The sequence below is a fragment of the Abrus precatorius genome, unplaced genomic scaffold (genome assembly GCF_003935025.1).
Source record: "Abrus precatorius isolate BTA unplaced genomic scaffold, Abrus_2018 Scaffold5, whole genome shotgun sequence".
NCBI classification, from domain to species: Eukaryota; Viridiplantae; Streptophyta; class Magnoliopsida; order Fabales; family Fabaceae; genus Abrus; species Abrus precatorius.
The window spans coordinates 6,939,974-6,952,683 of NW_020874395.1; positions in this window are offsets into that span (position 1 = coordinate 6,939,974).

Consider the following 12,710-nt stretch of genomic DNA (forward strand, 5'->3'; position numbering starts at 1 on the left):
CTAGCTAATTAGCTACGGACTTGTTATTTTGTTTATTGAAAATCAATTAGAGATTAGCTATGAATTAGCTATTGATTAGCTATGGGCCTAAAAATTAATAGCTATAGAATAGCTACGGACAAAGCTACGGATAATCCCTAGCTAATTAGCTACGGACTTGTTATTTTGTTTACTGAATAATCAGGTATGAATTAGCTATGGATTAACTACGGAATTATTCCGTAGCTGATTAATGACCTGTTTTATGCTACGGACAATTTCGTAGCTAATCCATAGCTAAATTTATTAGCTTGGGATTAGCTAGAAAATTGTTTGTAGCTAAATCTGTTTTTTCTTGTAGTGATTTAAAATAATAATAGACTAATAATTATAAATTTGTTTGTTTAAGTTTAAAAAAATTATTATTTTTAATATTAATGTGAATTTGTTTTATAAACATTATAATCTATTTTATATTTAGTTGTAATTATCAAATAATATTAGTGTGTATAAAATTTTGTGATAAAATATTAAAAAACTAATTATACATTGATTATGTTCTAATTTGATTCTAATATATAAAAATTGAACTCCAATTCTATTTTAATTTGAATATGATATAATTTCATTAATCTTTTCTTCCTCAAGTTGGTCCATGTAAATTATAGATGTCTAACTTGTTGAAGTGAATTAAGTAGAATCAAAAGTGTTAGTAAAAATATAAACTAATTTTGTATGTCTAGGAACATAAGTTGGTTCAATATTGTCAATAAAGTACTCATCTCGAATAAAGTGGCATTCCATTTCTATGTACTTAGTACTTTTGTGAAAAATTAGACTTTTGATGCTATGAAGTGTTGGTTAACTATCACAATGGACTTGCATAGGTTGAGGATAAGTGTCACAATGAACTTGCATAGGTTAAGGACAAGTACACAAAGGCTACAAAGGTGACCTTTCAACCATTTTAGTTCTCTTGTAATAACTCTTATAAAATGGTACTTAGCCTCACAAGAAGAGCAAGATATTGTTTGTTATTTTTTTTTTAGTCTTATAAGAAATTAGAGAAAATTCTAATTAAACAAACTATCATGTAGTTGACATGAGTCAAAAGGAAATTAAACCAATCAAAATCACACCAACCAAAGATCACAAGCCTTTTGCAATAAAGCATTTTGTCTTGAGTTTCCTTTCAAGTATAGAATAACTCAAAGAGTAGCCTCCTCGTGATCTTGTGTAGGCGCCTAAATAAATTGAGATAACACATGTACATAATATGACACTTGAGGTTTAGTCAACAAAGGTAAATAAGATGAACTACTAATCCCTTATAGTGGTTAGGAAGAGAAAAAGGCAAGGTCTCAGCAAGTACTAAACAATAGTTCTATTCCATTAGTCCACTTGTTAGCTTAGCTCCCATAAATGCAACTTTTGTTATGATGTCTAGAGTATATTTTGTTGATAACGAAAAATATTAGTCAAAGATTGTATCACTTCAATATCCAAAATATATTTTAGTGTTCACAATTTTTTTAGGTAAAAATATACGTGTAAATAGGCTTTAAATGAAATAATGAGATTATCTACATACACTAATACTACAAAATATACTCTCGATTTTGCAATCACCAAAACTAAAAACATATGTATTACTTACTATGACAATGTCAACTTTGATATGAGTTGAACAACGAATAATAAGTAGAGTACTCGTATGAAAATCTAATAAAAGAGAAAAAAAGATGAAAAATTGATCAAAGGCACTTTTGATTAAAATTTATGCAAAAAATTAATACAACATTAGGTAAGTCAACCTGAATTGTGTTTCTATCAACAATGATCAATAAACTAAGTATTATAACACACTAAATTTGAATTAGTAGTAGTTAAAAAAGGGCTTTGAAGTTGATTGATAATTATAAATTAAAAACTCAACAAAATGAATGAATTAACAATGATGATTAAAAAATTAATTCTCCATTCAAACACAAAATATTTATTGAATTTAAGTTAGACACTCAATTGTTTCCTAATCCTAATTCAATTATCATTAATCAAACTCCATTCAAACTAATACAAAAAGTTAAAACAACTCAAATATAATTTCTTAATCTCTAATATACAAAATTGAGCATTATTCTTGTTCCTTCTGACTGTCGTTGACGTGAGGAGGGTACCTGCAAAAGGCACTCTGATGCTGAAGTCAGGATTCGGTTCTTAGCAATAAATGCTATTTGATAATGAAAAGTCAACCCTTTACCTGTACTTCCTACCTTCCTTTTATAGGCATCGTTAGAGGCTAATGGTCCGGAAGGGAGGTGACCCTTCATATGTCCGAGAGCATATCTCCTATAAATACATGGTGGTTCAGGTCTTTTATTCTCCACTTTCTCTCTAAGCCGAGAAGTATACATTATTGCTCTAAATCGAAGGGTATTCAAATTTTCTCTCTTTCTTCCGAACCGATTACCTATGAGGTACGTTTAGTCTTGTCCTCTTTCTCTTATTTTATCATGGTTGAATCCTTAGAATGGGAGGACTCGTTGTCAGACTCATCTTGGTCGACCAGTATTGGTGGTCAAAATGTTGAGAGAACCAAAGGGGGGTGAGTTTTCTTCAAGACTGAGTGGGGTAAATGAAGAGGAAGTAGAGACTCAATTTAGAGAATGCAGTGACGAAGCCAAATCATTTGATTCTACTGATTCTGACTCTTTTGAACTCCTACCGAGCATGAGCCCCCCTAGGGAAAGACGAATATTCCCCCCTGTGCAGTTCCTGGATACGAGTGGGTACACGGCGAAGTAGCCGCCTACTTCTCTCGTTTTAAAAAAAATAGGAGTCTTCAATCTTTTGTTGACCACTGTGAAATTTCGTTATGGGAACCTTCTGATCCCTACCCAATATCCATCAACCCTTGCCGAGGAGAGGAAACCGGGAACCCTGATTTTGTTTTTGTAGGAGGTGTCAGAATGAATATATGTTTAGGGAATTAGGAATAAGGTTACCCTTCGATGATTTCCAAATGGGAGTGTTAAGGGTTTTGAATGTAGCGCTGACACAATTTCATCCGAATAGGTGGGCGGTGACATAAGCATTTAGGATACTTTGTAAATTTCATTATATAGAGCCTAGTGTAGGTTTGTTTCTTCATTTCTTCTATACTCGTCCATCAAACTCAACAAGTTGGGTATCTTTAATAAGGCAACCCGAATTGCCATTGTTCAAGTCTTATGCTTCCTCTTTTAAGGGTTTCAAGACCGGCTACTTCAAAGTAACCGTCCATCCTGTAGGTAGAAATTATTTCTTTGACAGTGAAAACAATTCCCTCTTTCCCTTCCACTGGACCCGAGTGCCTCGCCGATACGACTGGATTCCTGAGGACCTGTTGTCGGCCAGAGAGCTATCGGCTTTGGATTACTTGAAGTCTCTCCCCCGAGAGCTTCCTACCCGACACGTACTCCTAGTGTTAAAATCTCCTCATCCTCGTCTGGACATGGATGGTATATTTCGTCCTTATGATTTAGTTTTTGAATCAAGTTGTATTGATTTGACTTTTTGTTTTTATTGTAGGTCTGATGGCTCAACGTGGTGTTAACGTACCGACGTATCGTCAAACCCTGAAGACTAGGATTCCAGAAAACACACCAATTAAGGATCACCAAAACCCTCAACTCGACCATATGCTAGAGCTTCATCCTCCTCCCTGAGACCTTGCCATTGCAAAGAGTCAGCCCAAGAGGCGTAGAGAAAAGGGGAAGGAAAAAGAGAATGGCAAAGAAAAAGAGACCGAGAGGGAGAAAAAAAGAAAGCACTCCCATTCGGGTAAACTGAGTGGTGCAGAAGGGGCATGAAGTCAAGCCCGAGGTGATGTGATGGCTAGGGTCAGCAGCTCTTCAAACCTTGCTATTCCCCTAGCCATCTTATCCGACACCTTTCTCGTCCCAGGAGTATATGTTGGACGAGTGGTTTCCCCTGACTTGCTTTCTGATTCAGGAAAGGATGTGGTCAGCAACTTGGACCTTGAGTCTTTGTGGAGATGCTACGCAGAGCTCCAGATTCGATCTATGATGATGCTCTGAAGACTAGCTCTTGAGCCCATACTCGAGGTAAAGAAGGTGCAGAACGAGTACTCCTCCTCTCAGCAGGCTTTACCTGATAATGAAGAGATTCGGTTGAATCTCGCTAAGACCAATAAAGCTTTGGAGGCCGAGGTTGTGCAATACAAAGAACACTATCATATAGTGGAAAGTCGGCTCTAGGCTACTGAGCAAGCCCTGAGGGCAAAGGAGGAAGAAATGGAGGCTTTAAGTGTGAAGTCTTTGGGAACGGAGGAGGCCCTAAGGGCCAAATCTGTTGAAATGGAAGAGGAGGTAAATTAGAAATAGGTCTAATTTTTCTTTGTATTCATAGGCCGATAGCACCCAAATTTTCTAATCCATCGTAGTTTTGAAATATAATTTCTTTTTTTTTCTCTTTTTCCTGTGCCTTGTGTATTTAAAGCATTGTTAAATAATTTAACCAAATATAGCCGAATACTTGTTATAATCTAAAAAATATTTGTAAGGATAACATCTGCAACAGAGTAGGGGTACCTGAGAAGGAATTTTAATGATTCATCCTTAGCCGAGTAAGAGTACTCGGGAGGAAATTAATTGATTCAACCTTGACCAAGTAGAGATACTTAGGAGGGAATTTAAATAATGATTCATCCTTAGCCGAGTAGGGGTACTCAGGAGGGAATTAATTGATTAAACCTTGACCAAGTAGAGATACTTGGGAGGGAATTTAAATAATGATTCATCCTTAGCCGAGTAGGGGTACTCGGAAAGGAATTAATTGATTCAGTTTTAATCAAGTGCTTGAGAGAGATTTTATTAACTTGACTCATAAAAACCGAATAGCTGAGAAGAAGTATTTCATTGATAAGGTGCCTCGTTAAAAACCTTCCCAAGAAAATCCCTTTTCACTTTCTTTTAAAAGGAAAAAACCTGGGCGAGAAAAAGAGTGCACTGATTACATGTTACAGTCGTTTAACAAAAATAATGCTTCAAATGCGTGACGTTCCAAGTTCTCGGTATAAGCTTTCCTTCCAATGTCTCCAACTTATATGCTCCATTGTCTAATCGTGTCGCTACCCGGAAGGGTCCTTCCTAGTTGGCTGCCAATTTCCCTTCTCACCGGTCTCGGCGTGCTTCTCCGATTACTCGTCATACTAAGTCATCCACATAAAATTGTCTTGGGTTGATTTTGGAGTTGAACTTCCTTGCCATCATTCTTCTGCCGCTTGGCCGCATACTTCATCTAGTAAATCCAAGTTGACGGCTAGGGATTCGTCATTGGCCGATTCCTCATAGTTTTCCCTTCGAAATGATGGTTCTCTAACCTTGACCGGTACCATGGCATTAGTACCATAGGTAAGCCGAAAAGGAGTCTCATCTGTGGTGGTTTGCGGCGTACATCGATAAGCTTGTAAGATCTCAGGTAGTTTCTCTTCCCATTCTCCTTTGGTCGAGCCCAACCTTCTTTTTAACTCGTGTAAGATGACTTTATTAGCAGCCTTGACCTGACCATTAGTCTGGGGATGTTCAACAGATGTGACCCTATGTTTGATGTGGAGCCCTTCCAAAAATTCATTAAACCAGCGATCCGTGAACTGTAACACATTATCTGTAATTAAGGCATGAGGAAGACCGAATCGTGTAACAATGTTTTTCTACGTGAACTTCTGCACATTATTGGCCGTAATGGTGGCGAGTGATTCGGCTTCAATTCACTTGGTGAAGTAATCCACAGCGACAATTAGGAATTTACACTGCCCTTTTGCCAAGGAAAAAGGATCGAGGAGGTCTATTCCCCAAATGGCAAAGGGCCAAGGAGAGCTGATGGGATGCAGGATGTTGGCACTTTGGTGTAAATGAGAACCGTGTCATTGACAAAGGATGCACTTCTTCACAAATGTTTGGCAATCTTGGGCGAGTGTCGGCCAAAAGTATCCAGCTCTTAGTATCTTAGCTGCCATGGTTTATCCACCCGAATGGGTACCACAAATACCTTCATGAATTTTCCTCATGACATAGCTGACTTGATCTTCATCAAGACATTTAAGCATAGGTGTTAAAATTCCTCTTTTGTATAATTCTTTGCCGAGAAGGAGGTACTTAGCTGCATGCATTCTTATTTTCTTAGCCAAAACTGGATCCGTTGGTAAGCTGTTGCTGGCGAGGTATTGAATGATCGGGGTCATCCAATTTTGAGGCATATTTTCTATGTCCATGCACTCTTGTTTGGCAATGCTAGGTTGAGGGATTTCCTGATGAATCATGCTTTGTAATTGCCCAGATTTCCTTTGACTAGCGAGCCTATCGGCTTGTTCGTTCATGGTCCTCGGTGTATGTCGAACATGTACCTCGTCAAAATCATCCCTCATATTTTTGAATTCTTGATAATATTGGAGCATAATTGAATCTTCACCTGATATGTTCCATTGACCTGTGCGGCCACTATTTTTGAATCACTCCAGCAAGTGATACGTTTTACTCTAATTTCTTTTGCCAATTTGAGATCGGCTAGTAGAGCTTTATATTCGGCTTGGTTGTTTGAGGCTTTGAATCCAAATTGAATAGACTGTTCAATAGTTACAGTGTTCGGCCCTTCAAGTATAATTCCTGCTCCACTACCCAGCTGGTTTGATGATCCATCAACATGCAGGTTCCACATATCCAAACTGGTATGTTTCTGGGTTGTGAGCTCATTGACGAAATCTACAAGCACTTGGGCTTTAGGGGGGGCGTCGGTTTCTGAAATGTATATCAAATTGAGATAGCTCAATTGTCCACATTACTAATCGATCAACCAATTCTGGTTTTCTCAAAACTTTGGCCATTGGGCAACCTGTACGTACCACCACCCGATGGTTTTGAAAGTAATGTCTTAACCAATGAGCCGTATAGGCTAGGGCTAACACCACTTTTTTCATTGATTGATAGCGTGATTCGGGGCCTTGGAGTTTTCGACTGATGAAGTAAATAGGGACCAGTTCAAGTATTTCTTGTAGTAAGACCGAGCTGATGGCATTTTCTGATACGACCAAGTAAATAATTATATCACTTTCAGGCTTCATTTTGTTAACACAGGCGGTGCCGCTAACATATTTTTATATTGGATGAAGGTCGCTTCACATTCGTCAATCCAAGCAAATTTTTGGGATTTTTTAAGCAGGTCAATGAAAGGCCGAGACTTGTCTGCCATGATGGGCAAAAATCTGGCAAGGGCAGCAATACAATCAGCAAGTCTTTGGACCTCCTTGACATTCTGAGGACTGGTCATTTCGATGATGGCTCGGCATTTATCAGGGTTCGCCTAAATTCCCCTCTCGGATAACATAAACCCCAGAAACTTGCCGCCGGCTACCCCAAATGTACACTTTTCAGGGTTAAACCGCATCTCATGTTTCATGGCTTCCCCAAATACCTCCTTTAGATGAGCGAGATGTTGTTCCAAGGCAGTAGATTTAACCACCATGTCATCTACATACACTTCCATGCATTTTCCCACTTGTCTTTCAAAAATTTTATTCATCAGCCTCTGATACGTCGCCCCTGCATTTTTCAGGCCGAATGACATTACTCGATAACAAAAGTTTGTTGAGTTCATGATGAATGTCGTCTTCTCTTCATCTGGGGGATACATGCGAATTTAATTGTACCCAGAATAAGCATCCAAAAATTTGAGTATCATGTGGCCGGCTGCGCCGTCCACCAGGGTATCAGTATTTGGTAGAGGATATGTGTCCTTTGGGCATGCCTTGTTGAGGTCAGTGAAGTCTATGCACATTCGTCATTTACCATTTACTTTTTTAACCATTACCATATTGGCCAACCAAGTGGAATATCTGACCTCTCGGACAAAATTGGCATGTAGCAACTTACCAGTTTCCTCATCCACTGCCTTTGCTCTGTCGCCACTAATCTTCCTCTTCTTCTGTTCTATCGGTTTGGCCCCCTTATAAACCGATAGGTGATGACAGAGAAATGCAGGGTCGATGTCGGGCATATCGGAAGCCGACCAAGCAAATAAATAAGCATTACGTTGCAGTATTCCCTAAAAGTCTTGCCTCTCTTGTACAAACAAACCAACCCTCAAATAAGTAACCTGATCAGGCTTCGGTCCAAGTTGAATTAGCCCCAGTTTCTCTTGTAACACCGAGGACTCTCCCTGATCCTGGGCAAGAGGTGTAGTTTGAGAAGGGATATGTGTTCTTATTTCTTCTCTTAAGTGGGCATTTTCCCTTCTCAAGACCGAGAGCTCCAGGGCATCTTTTTCCCTTTCTTTTTTTATCTTCATCATTTCTATTTTAAGCTGCATTAACACCGCTGAAAGGCCCTCGTCGATTCCTCCTTCCACCAGAACCTCAGGTGTCAGTTGGTTAGGTGTGATATCTTCTTGCTGCTGCCGAGAAGTTCCCCCGCTGAACATGCCCGTTTTGTTGGCTTCTTGTTAGTACCATATTGATCGAAAAAGCAAGGCAATCGTGCCCCACGGTAGGCGCCAAAATGTTCTTGTTAAGGAAACACTAGTCTTTAAGTCTCTGCTCTGAAACGGTGACGTCCTTCTGACTGTCGCTGATGTGAGAAGGGTACCTGCAAAAGGCACTCCGATGTTGAAGTCAGGATTCAGTTCTTAGCAATAAATGCTATTTAATAATGAAAAGTTAACCCTTTACCTGTACTTCCTACCTTCCTTTTCTAGGCATCATTATGGGCTAATGGGCCTGCTAAGTCAGTCTTGATTTTGGCCCTTTACTTAAAGTATATAATGTTCTGATTATTACCCTTAATTGGGTTAATTACCTTCTAATCCTGATAAAAGGTATTCGGCCAAACTGGGCCGAATAAATACTCGGTTTCTTTTTCCTATATGTATGACCGAGCAGTTCCTTATCTAGTACAATTCTGATTAGAAGTTCTTGCTAATATGTATTAAGGCTAGGAATTAAATTTAAATATCATAAAATATGCATATTTAAAAATCATACAAAATCCAATAACACATTTGAGAATAAGAGATAAAACATATTCAAATTTGATTAATAACAAAACCTCAAACTGTAATTCTTGAAATTGAATTGGAGAATCAATCTTTAAGTATTTAGTCTTCAAACGCAAAATATATATATATATATATATATAGAAATAGAGTAAAAAAAGAAAAAAAAGAAATGAAAACTTAGAGCAAGTTTGATTTTTTTTTTAAAATATTTTTCTAGTTTTAAAAATAAAATATAGCACAAATTTTAGGAGATAAAACTAAGTTATTTATAGTAATCATAATAAGGCCTCCTGTTATTGATACAAATACAAAATACAAAATGGTGTGCCCCTAATAATTTAAATTAGGCTCAATAAAAATGTAATCTAATAATTTTGGCAAGCATTAGTAGTAACTCAACTTGTGTAGGCAATATTTCTCAATGGTAAAATATTTTTATTTTTATTTTTTATAAAATTACTTATCAAATTGAAGCTCTAAAAAAATTTTCTCATTAAAATAAGAATCATCTCAAAATTTGACCTACAACTAAAAATAATAAAAGCAAGACAAGGATATTAAAAATCTAAAATTAGAATATTTTAATTATACAAATCCAATTAATATATTCTTGATAAATAGAGTTAATTAGATTATATTATAGCTTAATAAATATAATTAAAATATAATTTATCAATAACTTAAAAGGAAAATACATGTTTAAAAGAGGGGTGGATCTAGCAGTCTGTGTGCCATAGCTGGTGTTGAAAACTTATTTTCATCTAGGCAGACACACATTATGGAGGAGCTTGCAAAAGGAATGGAGGCTTCAAGTTTGGGTTCCTATGAGGAAAAGGAGTCACTGTCTCGAAGCATCAAAAAGGTTAAGACCTTGGAGGACATGCAGAAGGAAAAGTGTAGAGGTCTCAACATCTTGAACGAAGTTGCAATGGAAGAATCAAATTAGTCATCTTTGAATCTAGGATTTGCTAATTTGTTGAAAGGAAACTCTCAAGTGTTTTTTGAACCTTGTCTTTCTAGATCTTTGAATCTAGGATATTCTCCTTTGATTTGTCTTCTTTATTATGGAAGCTTTCCAATATCTTCAAGCATAAAATCTATGTAATGAGTTGCACAAGGAATCTAATAAAGATGTGGTCTTTTTGCTTTCAACATCTTGCCAGCCAAGACATAATTGCTTTTATTATCTGTTATAACTTGTACAACTTTATCATCTCCAATCTCCTCCACAAAAGCATCAAGCATCTTAAATAATTTTTCACCAGTCTTCACAAAATTAGATCCCTCAATGGACCTTACAAACATAGTCCCAGCATGAGAGTTGACCAAGAAATTAATCAAACATATTTGCTTTCGATAGGTCCATGCATTTGATATGATGAAATAATCATGTTTGTTCCATTGCTTCTTATGATCTTTCATGAGAGAATAAGTATATTCTAACTCTTTTTTAGAAAGTGGAACTCAAATATCATGATAACTTAGAGCTGGTAAATTTGGACCAAAGGAACTTACAGTTTAAGCATTTCTTGAAAGCTCTTCATTTTAACAAGGTTAAAGGAAAGGTCAGCTTAATACTAAAATTGAGCTATGTATTGATAGACCATTACCTTGACTTATTTGTCATTAGGGATGAGAACAGGTCATATCAAACCAGGCTTTACTTTCAACAGGCCTAACCTGTAACATAATTATTAAGTCTAAACTTGTCCTTGTTAAAGACTTTATTTTCATCCAGGCTTAGCCTGTTTAAATGGTCTAGCCTGTCCTGAAGCCTGTTAACAAAGCTTGCTATAAAAAAATATTTTAATATTAATGAAATATAAATATTTTATTATCAAATTAGTTTATATATTTTTCTACTTTTTATCTGTGTTATTGATAATTATTAAATAATTATAATAATTTTTATATAATTTTATAAATAATTTTTAAAATATTATTTAAGCACTAATTATAAAAGTTTCATATTAAATAAATTTTTATTTTTATTTTTCTTGATTTATTTTTAAAAATTATTAAAGTATTAAAGATTTTAGTTTTTTTTAGGATCATATTTTATTTGTTTAAAGACATCATATATTTAATAAATAAAGTCATAGTAAACACATAAAATTGATCACAAAAATAACATTCACACAATTTATTGAATCAGCTGAAAGAAAATTATTATATTTTAAAAACTAAATAAATTTAAATTCATTGTAATATATATATATATATATATATATAATGACAATAATAATTATTATTAAATAAAAATAAAAATAAAATAGTTAAAAAATATTTAATTTTATTTATTTCATTAATTTGTTATTTTAAATTAACAAATACACGTAAAATTAACAACACTATAACATTAATGTAATGTAGAAAAATATTACTGATATAATAAATTAAAATATATATTTATATATAAAATATAAATTGATAAATTATCTAATAATTTAATTTTTTATTTATGTAAATATTTATAAATTATTGAATTTCAAATGTATGTTAATAACTATAATTAAAGTATTAAAGATTTTAATTATTTTTTATGATAATTATATTTTGTTTGTGTAAAGACATCTTATATTCAATAAATAAAATCACAGTAAACACATAAAATTGATAACAAAAAATAACACACAAAATTTGTTGAATCAGCTAAAAAAAATTATTATATTTAAAAAAATAAATAAATAGTTATTGTAAAAATTATAGATAAAAAATATTTATATTATAAAGTTCAAGGATGCAGAAAAATAACATATGAGCATAGTAAAAATTAATAAAATTTATATTTAAATTAAAATAACTTATATTTCTAAACTATTGTCTTAATCAAAAAAATATATAATAAACTTAATATATATATATATATATATATATATATGGACAATAATTATTATTATTAAATTAAAAAAAATTACTAAATATTTAATTTTATTTATTTTATTAATTTTTATTTTAAATTAACAAATATACGTAAAATTAACTACACTATAACATTAATATAATATAAAAAATATTACTAATACAATACATTAAAACATATATATATATATATTATAAATTGATAAATTAATTAATAATTTAATTTTTTATTTATACTTTTTTTTGTAAATATTTATTAATTATTAAATTTTGAATGTATATTAACAACTATATTTTTTTAAAAAAATCTATTTATATTTATGTCAAATTTATAATTTAAAATTTGACATATTTATATTTAGGTGTGTTGTTGTGTGCTGTGTATCTGGTATGTAAAAAGTTTTTGTAAGTACTTTACTCAAAAAATTTATACTAATAAAAATAAAATACACATTAAGTTACAAAAATATTATTATATATAATGTATTTAAGATTATTTTATTTATATTATTTATTATATGATCCTATTATATATATATATATATATATATATATTGTATATGATATTTTTTATTTTATTTTCTATCTTTTTTTATAAAATTTTAGTTTCTAATAAAATATAATTTTTATTTAAAGAATTTTTATTTATTATAAAGAAAAAGAATTAAACATAATATATTAATATAATATATTTTTACATACAATATTAGAAAAGAGATATTTATAATATCTCAAAATTATTTTGACTCTGTTGTTTGACTGTAATGATTTCAATACTTATGACTTTTTTCACGAAAGTTACATATAATATTTTTTGTATC